Source organism: Dendrobates tinctorius, unplaced genomic scaffold, assembly GCF_039654945.1.
Source record: "Dendrobates tinctorius isolate UK_male_01 unplaced genomic scaffold, ASM3965494v1 ptg000199l, whole genome shotgun sequence".
In the NCBI taxonomy this organism is placed as follows: Eukaryota; Metazoa; Chordata; class Amphibia; order Anura; family Dendrobatidae; genus Dendrobates; species Dendrobates tinctorius.
The window spans coordinates 11046347-11068046 of NW_027361866.1; positions in this window are offsets into that span (position 1 = coordinate 11046347).

Sequence of the window (21700 nt, forward strand, 5' to 3'; positions counted from 1 at the left end):
CATATTCGTTCCTCACACTACCGCCTCCAAGATTTCTCCCAAATATCCCCTATGCTCTGAAATGCCATGCCTCAACACATCCGACTATCCACCACCCTCAGATCCTTCAAATGGAACCTGAAAACCCATCTTTTCAGGAAAGCTTAAAGCCTGCAATGACCATTCTGCCGCCTCACCACCGCCTGAGTTGCCGTCTCATCACCACCAGAGCTACTGCACCCCCGACCTTCTGTCTCTTCCCCACTATCCCGTAGAATGTAAGTCTGCAAGAACAGGGTCCCCTCCCCTCTGTACCAGTCTGTCATGGTAAATTTGTTTACTGTTAACGATATCTATAACTTTGTATGTAACCCCCCTTCTCATGTACAGCACCATGGAATTAATGGCGCTATATAAATAAATAATAATAATAAAGGAGGGCCGTGTGCATGCCAGCAGGGGAGAATATAGGGACGCAGGTGCCATGTGCGTACCAGAAGGGAGGCATATAGAGAGAGGGGGGCCATGTGCGTGCCAGCAGGTGGGCATATAGAGAGAGGGGGAGCCATGTGAGCGCCAACAGCATATAGTGACCGTGGGGCCATATCCAGGATGGGATGGGTGCTATGTGCCAGTACAAGGGGGCAATGTGCCAGGATGGGGGGTTATATAGATACCTGGATGAGGGACATATACGGTATATGATTTGAAAGACGGACACTGGCATTATAAGACACACCTCCATTTAACATAAAAAAAATTTCTCTTTTTCTTCACCAAATTTGGGGGTGCGTCTTATAATCAGGTGCGTCTTATAAAGCGAAAAATACAGTAATTTCTTTTTCAGCATAACATTTTTTCCTCCAGTATTGTGATTTATTCATATTGGTCCATTGTATCTGGTGTGCGATAAATGGGCCTAACTCCAAAGTATGCGAAACATCCCCATGCCATTATACCTTCACCTCAATGTTTTACAGTCTTCACAGTGTACTACGGCTTGAATGCAGTGTTCATGGGTCATCTCACAAACTGTCTGCAGCCTTTAGATCCATTCCAACAAGAACAATGTTGCTCTCATTTGTCCATAGAATGTTGCGCCAATTCTCTTTAGGCCAGGAAATGTTTTCTTTGAAAAACTGTAACCTTTTCACACATGTCATTTTGAAGCAACAGTACTTTATGAGCATTTCTGGAAAATAGTTTGGCTTCGTTTAGGCATATTCTAATGGTTGCAGGACTCACTATCCTTAGAAGGATATATAATGTTATGAGGCTTATAAACTAATCTCTCTGTTGAATGCCAATATTGAAATTCTTGCAAAGATGTTGGGTATATTGAGGCAAGTGATGCCTGACATTGTGCATGAGGATCAGAGGGTATTTATGGAGGTAATCTCAATGGTTGACAATGTCAGGCGACTTTACATAAATTTGATAATCAAGGCAGTCAACAAGGCAAAGTTGTTCTATGCCTGGTTGCTATTTATATTTTTGTCTGTCTTCAATGGTCAGTTATAAGGCTAGTATTGGAAATATTTCACTTTTGTTCCAATTACCTGAAATGGCTTAAATTAATTTATGGAGAACTGAAGTCCACTATTTATGTAAATGAGGAACTATTCCCAATGTTCAAATTAACAAGGTTCTCGCTAGGGATTCCCTGCTTCGCCGGTGTTGTTCGGTATTGCAATTGCACATCTGGCAGATGCTATCCAAGAAAATGAAAAGATTGAAGACTTTAAATATGTTTTTAATTATGAGAAAGTTTCAAACTGGAAAAATTGGTAAAACTGACCAGGTTATATGACTCTCCAGGTCAGTACAAGTATGCAGATACCAAACATTCATAGGTTTTTTTTATTTAAATGGTGAAAAGAATTTTGAAAATTTGTAAAAAAAAACACCTTTTCTGAGAATCGTAACACTTTTAATTTCCAAGATGTGAGGCTGCGTGAGGGCTTATTTTTAGCACCCAAAGAAGAAGTTTTTACTGATACCATTTTTGGGGTGGATACCTGTTTTCATGCCTCTTATTGCATTTTATTAAAATTGTAATTGTGGCATATCGATTTTTTTTCTCATTAAGCCATTTTTCAATTGGATTCTTTTTTTATATTTTAACAGACTGGACTTTTACAAACACAGTGATACCTAATATGTGTATTTTTTTAATTGTTTTATTTTTATTGGGGTAAAAGGGGGTGATTTGAGTTTTTCTCCTTTCATTTTTTCATGTTTAAAACATTTTTTTACTTATTATCGTATTTAATAGTCCCTACTTGAAGCTGTGATCATCTGATCGCTTGTCCTATACATAGACGTGCATCAGCAATCACGATCTCCTAAGAACACCAGCCATGGGTTGACTTTCTTAGGAGAATTGTAATGACAGTCATCAGCAGACTCCCAGCTGTCATGATAATTCATCGTCACCCTGCGATTGTAGGGGATTGAAGTAGAATATCCCTTTAATGGCACCACCCCTTTAAGGAGTTCTAATATTAATATATTGTAAATGTTGTGTAGATATAATTATGCTCGGAACTGCTACACTATTGTGTATTACCGCCGTTCTCATTGGCACTGCCACATTATATATGTGTTACCATGCTGTATAGATTGTATTATATTATGTTTTGCATATTGATGTATAAGTTTAGAGTAAGCCAATGCATCCTGCTGTATGACATACCAGTATGTCATAGATCGGTAAGTGGTGTAAGGGACTGGCTCTGTGGTAGGCGTGGGTTCACACACAGGATTCAGACAGATGCAAAAATAAACAGATGTTTTTTGAAAGTATATAAACTGTCAGGTTTAACAAAGTAAAGCAGCTTCTTCCAGGTACGAAAAAGTATAACAGAACAGAAAATAACTAGTCCATACAATACACAGGTTCACTCATTTAATTGTCAGTCCTTTTCTCTCACACTCTAGCAGGGTCTGAGCAGAACATACAAGGGCTCCTCGCCTTGCACACATACACAGAGACCAAGTGAGACAGCACCAGCCGTCTTAACTAAGACACTCGAAGACCCTGACTGGAGGTGATTGAGCAGATGATCCCACCCAGCTCTTTAAACTGCTCATTAAACCCAGACCCATAATCCAGGCCCATTAAAACCCCTATGTGTGCTGAAGCCAGCTACGTCACAGAAGCTTAGCACCTCAGGGACACGTACCTCCCGTCCACGACCTGTCCAGCTGCCACCTTAAATACCCCCCCGTGCCCAAAGCCATGAAGCTTGGCACCTTTCACTATCAGACAATTGATCCTCGACAGAAAGTCAGCATTGCCATGCAGTTTCCAGTGCCTATGCTCTATATGGATACTAAAATTCTCAAGTGCTATTAGCCACCTGGTTACTTGGGTATTATTCCACTTCTTCTCCTTCATCCACCTCAGCAGGGCATGGACTGATACTAGCCTGAATTTTCTGCCTAAGCGGTAGTACCCTAGAGTGTCCAATGCCCACTTGGTGGCCAAACATTCTGTCACGCTCATGCCTTGACTGGAGGGCGTGAGCCAGGGGGTTGTGACCCCACTGTGCCACAAACCAGACTATCCTGGAAGGGGCATGACTAGCACAGCTGCCTTGGTTTTCACTGGAGCCTCTGATGGTCAGGCTTGTGGTCAGGCTTGTGCGGCAGGCAGCTGCCAGATGCCACTCCAGGGTAGTGTCTGGCTGTGGCTGCTGATCCCACTTTGGGAGACGGTGGCACGGCTGAGACTCTGGCAGACAGGCATGGTGTTAGGGCCTGCAGAACGCAATAAGAAAGGAGATATGAGGTGCGTTCGCAGCCCGGGGTCCACCGTGCAGAGATGGAACCTGCTGCTGAGTAATGGCGGAGGATAGGAGGATATGCGGCAACAAATAAATGAACACATGCGGGTTAATGTCACCCGGTGTGCACTGAAGCGAGTCCTGTTGCTCCACAGAGCCGCGTAGCCGCACATTGTAAACAGCGAAGCCTGTTAAACTCACATGTCTCAGCTGTATGAGCGCTAGTATGCAGACACAGGATTCTGCCCCAAGGACACGGGGTTAGAGTCCCTCTAGTCCACTAGCACTCAGCGCCGCAGCTGCGGTGCCAGCAAGGAAGCAACTGAAATAGTAACGCACCTGGTGTGCACTGCACCGCTCAGGTGGACGCCACTAACCACCCTTACTAGGGAAAGGAAAGCGCTAGACAAGCGGATGCAGTCACTCAGGTACAGTCATGATCCAGGATGGGGTTTCGCTTTGGCCCGTCCTGGTCTGATTGGGGGTTAATTATTCCGCCTCTCCCTGGCAGAGGGCGGCTATTTAATGCTCACTGAACCTAGGTCCGGTGTCAGTTATACTCCTCCCCTCGGCTGAGTTAGTTGACCTTGTGCGTACGTGTGCCTTGTGCCTGATATCTTGCTTGCTTGTTTGGTTTTGATTCGGTTCTGTCCCTGTTACGAGTTCTGCCTGTCCCTCTTGTACTGCGCTACCTCTCGTGTATGACTCTCTGCTTGTGACCTGACTTCTCTCTGCTCGTCCCCTTGGTACCGTGTCGCCCTCTTGTGTATGACCTTTGGCTTTGTCTGACCTCCCGTCTGCTTATCCCTCCTGTACCTCACTGTCCGTACTGTGAACGACCTCTGTTTTGCCTGACTCTGAGTTTGCTGTCTTCTCTGAAAGCAGGACGCTAAGCCCCGCCCCCTTGCAGTCACATGACCGTAGGTCCCGTGCCGGCTTGCTAAGCTTCATCACTAAGGTCCTGTGCACCTATACTTTCTGGCTATTCTGGTCCCCAGGGGTCCCTACAGTGCGGGTGAGTCCCTGCTCAGTGGAGCCTGTACGCCGGCGCTGTCAGGATCCTGATAGGTGCCTTGTGCTGAATGGCACAATATGAGAGATCGTCCCATGGTCATGCTCAGTGGACCGAAAGGACTTAGTCCCTGGAGTAGCTTGCTTCTGACCAACATGCATTGCTATAGCTGGACCAGAGGTGGCAGCAGCAACCGAACCTACAGAACTGGTTTGACCAGAGCGCCTGGATCGACGAGTCTGCTGAGCAGCCTCCTATGCGGCCGGAGAGTAATGGGAGACCGCCGAATGCAAGGCTGTGACCGGAACCCGATGCCTAACATTACCCCCCCTCCTAGCTCCTCCTTTCTGAGCCTCGCTATGCTCAAATGCCTCAATAAGGAGCAGAGCGTGGATGTTCTCGACTGGCACCCAGGTCTGAGCCTCTGGACCATGACCCTTCCAATCCACCAAATAAAACTTTTTGCCCCGCATAACCTTGCATCCCACGATGGCATTGACCTCAAACTCATCCGAAGACAGGTCTGATGTCCTGGCAGATGACTCGGAGAACCGGGACATGTGAACAGGCTTAAGGAGGGACACGTGGAACATGTCAGAGATAGCCAAGTGTGCTGGAAGGGCAGATGGTAGACCACAGGGTTGATCTGCTCAAGGACCTTGAAGGGGCCAATGTAGCGAGGTGCGAACTTAGTGGACTCAACCCGCAGACTGATGTTTCGGGCGGAGAGCCACACTAAGTTGCCAGGGGCAAAGGTCGGAGCAGGGCGCTGGTGTGGATCAGCGGAGGTCCTCATTCTCTCCATGGAGGCCCGGATAGTATTCTGAGTGCGATCTCAAATGTCACGCGCCTCCACCGCCCAGTCTGCCACCCTAGAGATGGTGGATGACATGGGCATGGACACAGGGACACGCAGATGCTGACTGTAATTTAGGAGGAATGGGGTCTGGCCTGTGGAGTCGGCCACAGCGTTGTTCAAAGCAAACTCTGCCCACGGCAGCAAGGATGCCCAGTCATCCTGCCTGGCCGAGACAAAATGACATAGATATGTGACCAGGGTCTGGTTGGCTCTCTCTACCAACCCGTTCGTCTCAGGATGATAGGCCGAGGAGAGGTATAGCTCAATGCTGAGCAGGGAACATAGCTCTCTCCAGAATCGAGACACAAACTGAGGACCCCGGTCGCTGACAATCTTATCCGGCATGCCGTGCAGGCAGAAAACGTGCTTAATAAACAACGCTGCCAGGCCCCGTGCAGAAGGTAGCCACGAGAGTGGTACCAGATGCACCATCTTGGAGAAATGGTCGGTGACAACCCAAATGATGGTGCTGCCACTGGACTTGGGCAGTCCCACCACAAAGTCCATACCCACCATCTCCCAGGGCCTGTCTGCTACCGGCAGGGGGTAGAGTAGCCCAGCGGGCTGCTGCTTAAAGGACCGATTCTGGGCGCAAGAGATGCATGCCAGAATATAGTCCCTGATGTCACGGGCCATATGCGGCCACCAGTACGTCCTCGCCAGAAGCTCAGCGGTCAGTTTGGTTCCAAAATGTCCACCTACCCTGGACGAATGAGCCCTAGAGAGGAGCTCCGGTCGCAGACGGGCAGGGACAAAAGTCTTGCCTGGAGGAACAGACTCAAGAGCGACCGGAGCCACGGTCCTCAGGCTCCCAGATGGGACTATCAGCCGAGGCTCCTCCTCCGATGACATCAGGGAGCTGGAGAAAGTATCGGCCCGGACGTTCTCCCCAGAGAGAAAATGCAGGGTTAAGTGGAATTGGGAGAAGAACAAGGACCATCTGGCCTGGTGAGAATTCAGCCGCTGGGCTGTTTGTAGATAGACCAAGTTCTTGTGGTCGGTGAACACCTGGAAAGGGTGACGAGCCCCCTCCAGGAGGTGTCTCCACTCTGAAAAGGCCAACTTCATTGCTAGCAACTCCCTGTCCCCGATGGAATAATTCCTCTCGCCGGTGTGAAGGTCTTGGAGAAGAAGAAGCATGGGTGCTTCCAACCTTGCGAGTCCTTGTGAAACAGGACCACTCTAGCACCGACGGAAGAAGCATCTACCTCCAGAATGAAGGGTTTATCCACATCAGGGCGATGTAGGATTTGAGCGCTAGCGAAATGGGATTTAAAAGAGGAGAAGGCCTTGGAGACAGGTTCTGACCATAAATTGGGGTTTGCACTCTTCTTGGTGAGGGCTACCAAGGGCGCTACCAAAGTCGAGAAGTGGGGGATGAATTGGCGATAGTAATTTATGAACCCCATAAAGCGCTGCACCGCTTTGAGAGAATGGGGTTCCTGCCATTCCATCACCGCCTGTAGCTTGGCAGGATCCATGGCCAAACCCTGGGCGGAGATGATATAGCCCAGGAAAGGCAAGGACTCCTGCTCAAACACACACTTCTCCAACTTGGCATAAAGGGAGTTTGCCCGCAGGAGGTTGAAAACTTTGCAAACATCTCTCCGGTGGGAGTCAATATCTGGAGAATAGATAAGGATATCATCCAGAGAGACTACCACTGAGGTGGCAAGCATATCCCGTCAGATATTGTTCACAAAGTCCTGGAAGAAGGCCGGGCGGGGCATTACAGAGCCCGAAAGGCATCACCAGGTATTCATAGTGCCCGTCCCTGGTGTTAAATGCCGTCTTCCATTCGTCCCCATCACGGATGCAAATCAGGTTGTAAGCCCCGCGCAGATCACGTTTGGCAAACACTCTCGCTCCCCGTAACCTATCAAATAGCTCCAATATCAGGGGCAGGGGATACTTATTCTTAACGGTGATGGCGTTAAGACCCCTGTAATCGATGCAAGGACGTAGTTCCCCACTCTTCTTCTGGACAAAGAAGAATCCCGCCCCCGCTGGTGACACTGACTTTCTAATGAACCCTCTTGCCAGATTCTCCCTGATGTATTGAGACATGGCCTCTGTCTCTGGGAGAGACAGGGGATAGACTCGACCCCGGGGAGGCTCAGCACCAGACAAGAGGTCAATAGGACAGTCATAGGGGCGATGCGGTGGAAGGGTCTCCGCCGCCTTTTTGGAGAACACGTCCGCATACTGTCGATAGTGTTTGGGGAGCAAGGAAAGATCTGCGGGGACCTCGGTGGAGGCAACCTGGATGCACTCCCTCAGATATCTACCCTCACATGACTTACTCCAACCAAGAATTCTCCCCGAGGACCATGCTATATGGGGAGAGTGATACCGCAATCGGGGAACCCCGAGAAGGACCTGGTCGATACCCTCGGGCATGACGAGGAGGGATATCGTCTCCTGATGAGATGGAGACACCAAGAGTATCATTGGAGCGGTTTGGTGGGTAATCTGTGAGGGCAGAGTCACGCCGTTCACTACTCTGACGGTGACTGGCTTGGACATCATAACCAGTGGTATTGCGTGCCGTTGAGCGAAGGCAGATGACATAAAATTGCCCGCCACTCCAGAATCCACGCAAACCTCCACCGCCAGAGTGGAAGAACCAAACTCAAGTATCCCCTTAAAGGACAACTTGGAGGTAAACGCCACGGATTCTAGTGAGCCTCCTCCTACGGCCACTAGGGGCGAGCATTTTCCCGGCCGCTGTGGGCACCGGTTGGCAAAATGACCGGACTGCCAGCAACCATGACAGATCACAGGAGCTCGAGCGGACCGGGGCCTGGATCCCTCACAGGAAGCCCCCTGACTCTCGGACGCCCAATTGGGAGATTCCAGAGGTTTAGCAAAACTGGGTGCCAACCTAAACCTCTGCCTACACTGGGACCGCTCCAACCTTCGCTCTGCAAAGCGAAGTTCTATACGGGTGGAGACGGTGATAAGCTCCTCCAGTGTAGCGGGAATCTCCCTGGTGGCCAGAGCATCCTTCACATGGTCAGCCAAACCTCTCTAGAACACCGGTATGAGGACCTTATCTGGCCACTCTAACTCCGAGACCAGCATCCGGAACTGGATGGCAAAGTGACTGACCATGGATGACCCCTGTGACAATGCCAGCAGCCGGAGCGCGGCGTCATGGGTGACTCGCCGTCCCAGGAAGACCTGCCTCAGAGTGCCCAAGAACTGCGAGGCACTCTGCACCACATGAACACCCCGCTCCCACAGCGGTGTGGCCCACTCCAAAGCCCTGCCCGACAAGAGGGAAATAATAAATCCCACCTTAGCCCGCTCGGAGGGGAATCGTGCTGCCAGCAGCTCCAGCTGTATAGAGCACTGGCTCACAAAACCCCTACAAGAAGCACTGTCGCCCGAGAACTTCTCAGGCAGTGGGAGGCGGGACAAAGTCGGGGCAGGGATGGCAGTGGTCACACGAGAGGCAGCCTGCATGGTTGCCTGAACAGCGACCGCAGTAACATCCGCAGCTGAGGCTGAACGCTCGAGAGCCGCCAACCTGCCCTGCAGCTGCCGGATGTACTGCAGCAGTCGCTGTTCGTCCGCCATTGCTAGCCAGAACCTGGCGCTAGTATAATGTTAGGGCCTGCAGAACGCACCAAATAATAAGAAAGGAGATATGAGGTGCGTTCGCAGCCCAGGGTCCACCATGCAGAGATGGAACCTGCTGCTGAGTAATGGCAGAGGATATGCGGCAACAAATAAATGAACACACGCGGGTTAATGTCACCCGGTGTGCACTGAAGCGAGTCCTGATGCTCCACAGAACCATGTAGCCGCACAGTGTAAACAGCGGAGCCTGTTAAACTCACAGGTCTCAGCTGTATGAGCACACAAGACTCTGCCCCCAGGACAGTTAGAGTCCCTCTAGTCCACTAGCACTCGGCGCTGCAGCTGCGGTGCCAGCAAGGAAGCAACTGAAATAGTAACGCACCTAGTGCACACTGTGCCGCTCAGGTGGATGCCACTAACCACCCTGACTAGGGTAAGGAAAGCGCTAGAGTGTGCACGGCATCACGCAGGTGGATGCAGTCACTCAGGTGCCTTGTGCTGAATGGCACAATATGGCACTTAGAAAGGTGCTGTGACTTGGAAGCAATGTGGCTCTAGACTTAGCCACTACAAGGCGCTGATTCTGACTCTAATAGCCCTATAACATGCATATCCAAGGGAGGGGAGTCATAATGAGTCAGTCACCAGAAGCATACATCCATCATCACTCACACAAAACATAATAAGAGTCTATATTCGTGCGTGGCCGTGCAGCCATGCGGCTCTTTTATAGCAGCGTCCTTCTGGGACCTTCATGACCCTCCTGATGGTCCAATCTGAGCTGGAGAAGGACCTGAGCATGTGACCTCCGATCTCCAATGAGAGATCGTCTCACGGGCATGCTCAGTGGACCGAAAGGAGGACTTAGTCCCTGGAGTAGCTTGCTGCTGACCAGCATGCGTTGGTAGATCTGGACCAGAGGTGGCAGCAGCAACCGAACCTACTGAGCTGGTTTGACCAGAGCGCCTGTATCGACGAGTCAGCTGAGCAGCCTCCTGTGCGGCCGGAGAGGAATGGGAGACCGCCGAATGCAAGGCTCGGGATCCCTGCTGTGCAGCGATCTGAACCCGACGCCTAACACATGGCAGAGACACAAGCAGGCAGGTACGGCTGAGACACTGGCAGGCGGGTACGGCTGAGACACTGGCAGGTGGGCACGGCTGAGACACGGGGCAGACAGGCACAGCTGAGACATGGGGCAGGCAGGCACAGCTGAGACATTGGGCAGGCAGGCAGGGCTGAGACAGGGCAGGTAGGCACGGCTGAGACACAGGGCAAGTAGGCACGGCTGAGGCACGGGGCAGGCAGGTATGGTGTATGAAGGAACAGGTAGAGACTTGTTCACACAGCGGGTGCTAGTAGTGGTACAGACAGGAAAGAGTGGAGTATGACGAACAGGTTTGGACCTGTTCACACAGGAGCAGGTATGGGTACTGACAGGAAAGAATGGATTATGACGGAACAGTTTTGGGCCTGTTCACACAGGAGGAGCAGGTACGGGTACTGACAGGAAAGAGTGGAGTATGACGGAACAGGTTTGGACCTGTTCACACAGGAGGAGAACCGCAAGGCTGCGGAGAAGAATAGTAGAGCAGCAAGAGGTTCTGCAGCAGCAGAAGCAGAACCGCAAGAGTACGGAGCACAGGCAGAGCCTGAAGAGTACAGAGCAGGCAGAGTCGCAAGAGAGCGGAGCACAAGCAGAGCTGCAAGACTGCAGAGAATAGTAGTAGAGCAGCAAGAGGTTCTGCAGCAGCAGAACCAGAACCAAGCAGAACCGCAAGAGCATGGAGCACAGGCAAAGCCTGAAGAGTACAGAGCAGTCAGAGTCGCAAGAGAGCGGAGCAAGACTGCGGAGAAAAGTAGTAGAGCAGCAAGAGTACGGAGCACAGGCAGAGCCTAAAGAGTACTGAGCAGGCAGAGTTGCAACAGAGCAGAACACAAACAGACAGGGATGTCACGAGGAAAGACACAGCAGGGAAAGAAGCCAATGACAGACAGACAGAGGTAGGACAGAGTTCAGACAAGGTAACAGTGCAAGACAAGGTACAGGACCAAGGACACAGGTACAAAGCAAGGCAAGAACAAAGACACGGAGACCAGGATATTCTGCCTCCTGGAGGGCAGACAGACAAGTACCAAGCAATGCAAGGAGTAAAGCCTCCAAAGAAGGAGGAACACAGAACAAGACCTGGCAGCTCAGTAGCAAGACAATAACTGAGTAAACACATTGCACAGGCCAGATCCACAGGGTGGAGCTGCCCTAGGCACTAGAGGACTCTTAGTAATTGGTAAGGGACACATTAGACAGGTTCACTCTGATTCCATAAGAACCAGAGAGTCCTGGCACCACCCCCCTATGCAGACAGTCAGGAAACATGCACAGAGCAGACAGGAGACAAGAGGCACAGAGCATGGAGCTGGCAGCAGACAGAAGTCACAGCATGGCATGGAGCAGTGAGTAAGTTGGTGTGTGGGGGATGGGAGGCCATGCAGCGATGCCAGCTGTGTTGTTACACATTCCTTTTCCACTATGAAGTAATTCTTCTTGCAGGATGACAGCTTCCGACTTGGATACAATATTGGGTGCTCTTTCCCATTACCTCTTGTCATAAGACAGCACCCAGCCCAACATCTGATGCTTTCTTCTGAACCACAAACTCCTTAGAAAAATCTGGTGCCACCAGCACTGGCTGTTTACACAGATGGAAAACCATCTCAGCTTCTGGAGAACATTTAACCATAGCTTTAAGGAAATCCATCAGAGGGGCGGCTATCACGGCAATGTTATGGATGAACTGGCAGTAGTAGCCCACAATATCCAGGAACGCCCTGACCTGCTTCTTTGAAAAAGAATGTGGCCAACTCTGGATCATATCAACTTCATTGATTTAGGCTTTTATTTCGCCCCTGCCTACAACATAACCAAAGTATTTAACTTCCTCCATGCACAAGGCACATTTCTTTGGACTATGGAAAACCCAGCCTTGCATAGAGCATCAATTATCACTTGGAGTTTGTTCAGATGGCTTCCCCAATTCTGGCCAAAGAGCTCATTGTCATCAAGGTAAGACACTGCGTTCTTCTTGTGGGGAGCTAGGATCTGGTCCATGGCTCTCTTGAAGGTAGCCAGAGCTCCTTGCCAACCAAAAGGCATCCTTGTGTACTCTATACAAACATCTGACATTGAGAAGGCCATCTTCTCCTTGGCATCTTGGGACATGTGAATTTGCCAATAGCCTTTCAATCAGTTCATCGACGCTGGGCACTGAATAGGAGTCAAACTTCGAGACTTCATAGAGCTTCCTGTATTCATTACAGAACCGCCTCTTGAACTCTTAAAAGACTTCTAAATTTAGCACCCGCTTCACCCCTTTCGAGATCACCCCTCGGTTGGCCTCTGGTATTTGGTATGGTTTAGGTTTGTGTGAGGAAGGGCCAGGGCCATAGTCATGGCTGAGAATTGCGGTATATCTGTGCCCTGGCCTCCCATCACATAAAAACAGTGTCCATTACTCTGCATACCTGTGACTTCACTTCTGCGCCGTCAGAGTCCTCTCTGCATTGCTGATGGCTCCCTATAGACGGTTCCGCATAAATCGAGACACAGTCCATTTCAACTTTCAAATGAACAACTTTACTGGTTTCTTTACGCAGTACATCCATATTCTTCACAGCATTAACAACAGGTTCCACATTGCAGATTTCTTCCTCTTTCCCTGCACTTCTCTCTGTCACACAGCATGTACCCAGGTCAGACCATATCATACGGTTCCTCAGGGTCCTCCCTGTTCAGCATTGCTATGGTTAGACTTTCCTTCGTCTGTTTCCCCCCAGACATGAGTATCAGCCTCCGAAGTCAGCTGCCATACAGTGAGCAACCTGCCCTGTTGTTCTGTCTCCTGCAGTAGCGCAGTATCCTCTTGGTACAAACTCACTGCATCTGGGGGTTCCCTCAGCCATTTCACCCCAGATCTGAGGGCATCAGCCCATGCGATAAGTTGCCACATTATGGCGCCACCTGCGTCCCCGTGCTGCCACTGTTTCTGTGTTAAGCTTCTGTTCCAAGACTGCTGTGGCCTCCTGCTGTTCTGGCCTGGTACTGCAGATGGCAGGGCTTTTCCCTTAACAAACATTGTGTGGTCACTGCTATCATTCCGGGCTCTATAGCCTGTGCAGGCGGTTTGGGCACCCTGGCCTGACTGACTACTTTGAGGAAGTCCTCCCTCTCTTAGCTTCAGCTGACCCCTCCTGTTGTGAATACTCTTGCTCGGAGTTCTGAGCCGAAGCTCCCTCTGGTGGTTGCTGAGAGTAGTGGAGCTGGCCAGGTGGATGGAAGTTCCCCACCTGATGACGATAATTGGAAACCTGGGATTACTGGCTGGGAGCATATAATTGAGCTGGCTGTTCTTTTGTCCCCTGCCTGATCTGTATGGTTCAGCTAAGTGATTTTTTTGCTAATCCTTTGCATCTAATCTGGTTGTGTCTTTTTTTTTATTTCTGTTTTGCTGCTAGGGTTCAGCGTGCTCCCTGCTGGGGGCAGCGCTATGCCCTGCTTCATATGGTGCAGCTTGTTCAGTCCCCTGTTATGTTAGTATCTTTTTGCTTTGTTGCCAGTTTATACCAGAGTGCTGATCTAGCGGGGGTGAGATCGTGTGATCTCAGGTTTTTTGTATATCAGAAGTGTTGGACTTTTTCAGGGTTTTATGCGTGATTGCAGACAGTATCTTTTCTGTCCTGTCCTGTCTAGACAGCTTGGGCCCCACCATTTGCTCAGTCTGTTCTCTGTCTGTGTTTGTGTCTCATCTTGTCTCACCGACAATATATGTTTGGGGGCTGTCTATTCCTTTGGGAATCTGCTCCGGGGCAGTTTAGATTTCATCTTTCTGTCTTTAGGCTTAGTTAGTCCTCCGGCTGTGACAAAGCATCTAAGTCATCGTAGGAACGCTCCACGGCTACTGCTAGTTGTGCGGATAGGATCAGGGGTCTGCAATCCACTTAGTTACCAACCTCTCTGATCTTCTGGTGGCTTAGTCTGTTCCTGCCATCCTCCTCGGTGACCCGGCCATAACACCCTCCTATGTTTAACTGCTTTCTAACTGGTTTCATTATACTATATTACATCTACTACACTGCCCCATCTAGTCACCAAAAATGGGTACTACACTTTCCCTAATAACAGGTACACGAAATAACAAATATATACATTATGTACATAGCAGCATTGTTATAACACTAAGGAAGGGAGTGAGGTATTACACGGTCCCGGTACACCCCTTACATTTGATGTGAACATGAGGCTCTGTGAGTACCTCATGCTCTATGACCTGAGTGACACCTATCAACTCAGAATACTGGTCTTTTTTCTGCTGCAACTTCTCCCGACATTGCTGTTTCTGTGGGTGTAACAAGGTGTCCACCACATTATCATCTTCCATACTGACTTTGGACTTAGCCACCAGACAAGGAGCTTTCAGAGGTTCTCTGTCCTGCCATGGTTTAATCAGGTTGACATGGTAAATATGGTAGGGCTTAATCTTCCCTGGTTGGCAGATTTTATACTTGACTTCAATTATTTTGTGTACCACCTCATAGGGGACCTGCCACTTGGCCATGAACTTGCTCTCCACAGTGGGCACAAGCACAAGTACTTGAACCCATGGGTTGAACTGTCTCACCCTGGCTGAACCCATTATACACTCTTGATGGTGCTTCCTGTGCCTTGAGGAGTTGCTCCTTCACAATGGGCATCACGTTGGCAAACCTCACATGATGTCTCAGCTTCCTAGGACTCTTTTGCCTCATTCAGAAGTCAAACAGGGTGTGGGCTATAGAGTAGTTCAAATGGAGAGAAGCCTGTAGAAGCTTGGGGAACTTCCCTTAAGGAGAATTAGCTGATAGGAAAGCACACACAGTCCCAGTCTCGACTGTCCTTCTCCACCGCTTTCTTCAACATAGCCTTCAAGGTTCTGTCAAACCTCCCTACCAGTCTGTCCATTTGATGATGGTACACAGAGGTTCTGAGTTGTGAAATATGCAGTATCTTGCACAACTCCCTCATGACTTTCGATCCTTGGTCCACTAGTATCTCCTCCGGCAGACCTGTTTGAGGAAAGATATAAAGAAGCTCCTGAGTGATACACTTTGAGGAGGAATTTCTTAATTGTACTGCCATGGGGTACTGTAGATAACCAGCAGGAAATAGGGAACTTAAAACTTAACATTTAATTTATAAGTTTAAAATAGTGCTACACAACAATTAGAATCAAATCCCCACAAATAAATGTCATAATTAGATTAAACAGTGAACTGATTATAGATAAAGGGACTACCAGTAACACTGGCAAAAAATTTTGCAATAGTAATGCAAGTTAGACATAACATATATTCATAGATAGATCAGTACCTGTTGTGAATTCTCTTTCTGGCCTCCCTCTGGTTATTACTGAAGGTAGTGGAGCTGGTCAGATTGACATAGGGGTTGCGAGTTCTCTTTCTGAGCTCCCTTTGGTGGTTACTGGAGGTAGTGGAGCTGATCTGATTGACAGAGGCTGGCCACCTGATAATGAGGATGACGATTGGAGATCTGGGGTTTCAGATTGGGATTTAAGACAGCCGACGCCCTCTATCCCTGCTGTTGATTTTCTTCCTGTGCCTCCTGAGGTCTGATATCTCCTGCTCTGTCCCTGCATGGTTCAGCTAAGTGGTTCATTTGTTATTCTGTTTGCATTTGATCTGGTTTTACCTATCTCTGCTTTGTGCGGGTCAGCCAGCTCCGGCTGGGGCTGTGCTGAATCACCGCCCATATGTTACTGCTTGTGCCAGTTTGTTTTGTCCCCTGTTATATTGGTCTCTTTTTGCTTTGTTTTCAGAATATACCAGAGTGCTGATATAGTCGGGGCGAAGTCGTGCGACTTCAGTGTTTTTTGTGCATCAGACGTGTTGGACTTTTTGCAGGGTTTCTTGCGTGATTGCAGACTGTCTTTCCTTTCCTGTACTGTCTAGTCATTGTGGGCCCCATCATTTGCTCAGTCTATTTTCCTGCCTGCGTTTGTGTTTTCATCTTGTCTCACCGACAATATATGTTTGGGGGCTATCTATTCCTTTGGGGTCTGCTCTGGGGCAGTTTAGATTTCCCCTTTCTTGCTTTAGGCTTAAGTTAGCTCTCCGGCTGTGCCGAGGTATCTAGGATCATCGTAAGTACGCTCCACGTCTACTGCTAGTTGTGTGGATAGGATCAGGGGTCTGCAATCCGCTTAGTTACCAACCTCTCTGGTTTTCTGTGGCTTAGCCTGGGCCTGCTATCCTCCTCGGTGACCCATTCATAACAGTACCACTGATGATCTTATTATAAATGTTTAAACATATAGGGGATGTATATTTTATAATCAGAACAGTCTCCCCAATCTGGTAAGAGGTTCAACTTCCAGATAGCCGAAATAACCCTCCTATAAATCAATGTAAAAGAATCCATAAAGGCACTGCTACGCCATTCCTTAATAGGACCGCCTCCCTACGCGTTTCTTCCTTAATGAGCCCAAGCTCTTTTTTACTACACTGAATAACTGTGTTGTTTGGTGAATATCCCATTTTTGTGGTCATACTTGGTGTTTTAGATGATCCAGAATGTGATTTATCTCTATGGGACACAATTTATATATGCTCCCTATTATTAGCCAATGGGGATTGATTACTTTCTGCCTATATGATTTGATTACAAATCTCCTAAAATTTTTATTTTTTGTGGACATGTATATATGGACGGTTCGTTAATATTTAAGTACACAAAAATATACATAGTGTGCTCCTAATTATGAATAATTTGAGGCTCTCAATGGTGAATGTCTTTTGAAAACACTGTACTGCCAGACATATATTTGAAATGGTTATGTGATCTTATGAGGTTCACACACGTGCTCTGAGGGGAACATGTATTTGCAGCCTTCGCCGGTCGCACAATTTAAATGGTCATGTGATCCTATGCGTTCCACCACTGTGTGATTCACGCATGCGCTCTGGCGGGTCACGTACTGGAAGCAATTGGCAGCCGGAAACACATTTGCAGCGGTCATGTGTTCCTATGCGTTCCACTGCTGTGCGGTTCACGCATGTGCTCTGGGGGGACACATACTGGAAGCAATTGGCAGCCGGAAACACATTTGCAGAGGTCATGCGTTCCAAAGATCGGAAGTCCAATTAATGTAAGTATGGAGCATGGTTTCTATAAGGACGCATTTTTATCACGTAAGTGGTGTGCGTTCCAAAATGGTGGGGCATTCCATGTGAAGTGGAACATACTTTGTGCACCAATAAGGTGAGAGTTTTTGATCCTTATGATATCTTTATTGGCTCCCTGTTTGTTGCGCCATCTGATTGGTGTGCACAAACAGGAAATGGATATGGAAGCATTCTTTCCATTGAGTATATAAAGAGGCACTTTGGTGGAATCCTCCTTATGAGAGGCTGGTGGAGTGCGCCAGAGATGGGTAAGCACTTCATTTTTTGACTGTCATATCCCCTGATGACTCCATTAAGGAAGAAACGCGTTTTGGCTGCAATGCCTGGATGAGCACCTAATTTGGACTCATGAAATTCCCACAGGAGCTTGGACCGCAACTGTTCAGGAACAAACAGTTTACCTTCAGGTTTGGACATCGGAGCTAAAGACTGGGCTTCCACAATCTCCTGCTCCAGCTCCGAAGAAACACTTGCCACCACCACCCCAGGTTGAAGAATGGAGGATGGCAGCTCAGGGGCAGACACTAGCTTGAAACTACGTGACAAGGCATCCGCTTTAACATTTTTTGACCCAGGACGAAAAGTGATAGAAAATTGAAATCGCGAAAAAAAAGGGACCAATGAGCTTGCCTGGGAGTTAACCTTTCAGCGGATTCAATATATGCCAAATTCTTATGGTCTGTGATCACGGTGACTGGCTGAGATGCCCCCTCCATTAAAATGCCTCCATTCTTCGATTGCCAGCTTAACAGCCAGGAGTTTCCTATTGCCCACATCATAATTTCTCTCGGCTGAAGAGAACTTCCAGGAAAAGAAGGCACATTGCATCAAATTAGTTAAGGTAGCAGGTCCCTGAGATAATACTGCTCCCACCCCGACCTCAGAAGCATCCACTTCGACAACAAACAGCTTGGATGGATCTGGTTGAACCAGAATTGGGACAAACATGAAACACTTCTTCAAGTTAAGAAAAGATTGTTTAGCCAATGGGGACCAATTCTTGACATCCGCCCCCTTACATGTGAGGTCGGTGAGAGGTTTAACAATCTGCAAATACCATTTGATGAATTTACGGTAATAATTATCGAATCCCAAAAAGCGCTGCAGTCCCCTAAGGTCCTGGGGTTGAACCCATTCAACTATAGCCTGCACCTTCTTGGGATCCATACGAAACCCCTCCGCTGACAAAATAAACCCAAGAAAAGATAATTCCTGTACAAAGAATGAACATTTTTCAAGTTTGACAAACAATTGATTCTAATTGGGGGTAACCGCCTGTGATGAAGCATCTTGACGCACGTTTCACCGCCACAACATGCGGTTTCGTCAGGAGGTAGTGTAGTGCAGCGTCTGTGGTCTTATATAGTGGTCTCATAATTAGACATATGCGGCAGGGCGCAGCCGCCATGTTGCGACGTCACAGAGGGGATGGCGCTCAATGCGCGCGTCATCCGGTCACATGACCGGCCATGTTACAACGAGTCGCAATATCAGAGCACCTCCCCACCGCAACATCACAGTACATGTGCGTCGCGCGCTAGCTTATACTATATGTTGCAAAAGGGAAAGATATATACAGAGTGGATAACTACTCCCGTTATGCCATAATGATATACTATGTCAGCAGTCTAGATACTAAATAATAATGTAACATAAAAATAGCATAATTTATATATAGAAAATATATATATATAGTCCAATTTGAACATGGACAGAAGAAAAAAATAAAAAATAAAAAAATAGGCATAGAAAATGAACAATATCTAATAATCAGTGAAATAAATAATTTTAAATCAATTGAAAACAAAAATAATATGACAAAAAATAATAATTAGAAATAAAAAATAAAAAAATCAATAAAAATAAATAAGTGAATTATATATATCACAATTAAATATATAAATAAGGTGACTAGGTGCATATAAAGTGCAATTTATAAGTGACATAAAAAGTTGCCAGTGCGACAGTGAGAGTCCATAGGATATTTGTGTTAGGAACGGCGGAACGCACTAAATAAAATAATAATAAAGTGCGTTCGCTGCTCGGGGTCCACCATGCAGTAGGTGGTATAACTGCTGCTAAGTGGTGGCAGACAAGCAATATGGTGGTATGATGCACACGGGTTAAACTTCACCCGGAGTGCGCAGAGCGGCCTCTATTCACACACAGAGGTGCCGCAACAAAAAACATACAAAACGCTGAACCTGTTAGTGTCACAGGCTTCAGGTAGATGCACACACGGTATCTGGTCACAGGAGCAGGACCCAAGACAGAGGAGCTGCGTCCCTCTAGACCTACCTTGTGTGCGACGTCGCTGCTGCGAATGCCTAGAAGGGCCGCAACTGCAGCGCTGCGTAGGACACTGCCGCTTGACAACAAAGCCAGATAGCAAGCACGATGTCGGACACTAGCGCAGCGGTGCGGTGAGCACAGTGGCTTAAGGCTTGCCACTGACTGGCGCTGACTACTAAACTAATTCCCTATCACCATGCGTAATATCAGAGGGAAGGGGTTTCAAATGAGTCAGTCACCAGAGTCATACATCCGTCACCATTCACACATAGCAAGTATAGTCTATACTAGCGCATGGCGGAACAGCCATGCGCGCCTTTTATAGCAGCTGGGACCTTCTGCACGCTTCCAGATCTCAGAGATGGACCAATGAGAACTGGAGCGGGACCTGAGCACATGACTCCCGATCTCCAATGGGAGATCGTCCCCGGGACACTTGGAACGTAACAAATCAAGAATAAAATTAACTAAATCAGTGTCTAAGTTGGTCATTTGGAGGAAAAATTTCGATGCCGCGATCCCATGGTCATGCTGTATAGATGTATACAACGATTCGACGTCACTGGTAACTAAAAACATGTCATGTTCTAACTGGATGCTATTGACACGATTGAGGATATCTGTAGTATCCTTAATGTAGGAAGGTAGTGTTTCCACACTCTTTTGAAGATAAAAATCAATGAATCTACAGATACTCTCTGTTAAACTACCTATTCCTGAAACAATAGGGCGACCTGTCAGATTGCTGGCATTTTTATGTATTTTTGGTGTTAAATAAAATGTAGGGATCACCGGATATTCAGTAACAAAGCCCTCAAACATCTTATTAGATATAATACCTTGATGCCTGGCCAGATTTAACATATAATCCAACTCAGTTTTAAACCGATCTAGAGGATTGTTGTCCAATTTTTTATAACACTGTGTCATATTGAGTTGTCTAAACACTTTCCGTTCATACATATCTACAGACCATAAAACAACATTTCCCCCCTTATCAGCAGGTTTTATCACCACATTTTTCAAATTTATCAGCTCCTTAACTGCTTTATTTTGTGCTGCTGTCAAATTAAATTTTGAAATTCGTTCCGAGATCCCGGCCATGTCCTTTTTAACTAATTTGACAAAGATATCAACATTGGGACATAGGCCGACAGGAGAGAAATGTTGTGAACGGCCATGTAGATATGTACAGTTGTGGCCAAAAGTATTGACACCCCTGCAATTCTGTCAGATAATACTCAGTTTCTTCCTGAAAATGATTGCAAACACAAATTCTTTGGTATTATTATCTTCATTTAATTTGTCTTAAATGAAAAAACACAAAAAGAATTGTCCTAAAGCCAAATTGGATATAATTCCACACCAAACATAAAAAAGAGGGTGGACAAAAGTTTTGGCACTGTTCGAAAAATCATGTGATGCTTCTCTAATTTGTGTAATTAACAGCACCTGTAACTTACCTGTGGCACCTAACAGGTGTTGGCAATAACTAAATCACACTTGCAGCTAGTTGACATGGATTAAAGTTGACTCAACCTCTGTCCTGTGTCCTTGTGTGTACCACATTGAGCATGGAGAAAAGAAAGAAGACCAAAGAACTGTCTGAGGACTTGAGAAACCAAATTGTGAGGAAGCATGAGCAATCTCAAGGCTACAAGTCCATCTCCAAAGACCTGAATGTTCCTGCATCTACCGTGCGCAGTGTCATCAAGAAGTTTAAAGCCCATGGCACTGTGGCTAACCTCCCTAGATGTGGACGGAAAAGAAAAATTGACAAGAGATTTCAATGCAAGATTGTGCGGATGTTGGATAAAGAACCTCGACTAACATCCAAACAAGTTCAAGCTGCCCTGCAGTCTGAGGGTACAACAGTGTCAACCCGTACTATCCATCGGCGTCTGAATGAAAAGGGACTGTATGGTAGGAGACCCAGGAAGACCCCACTTC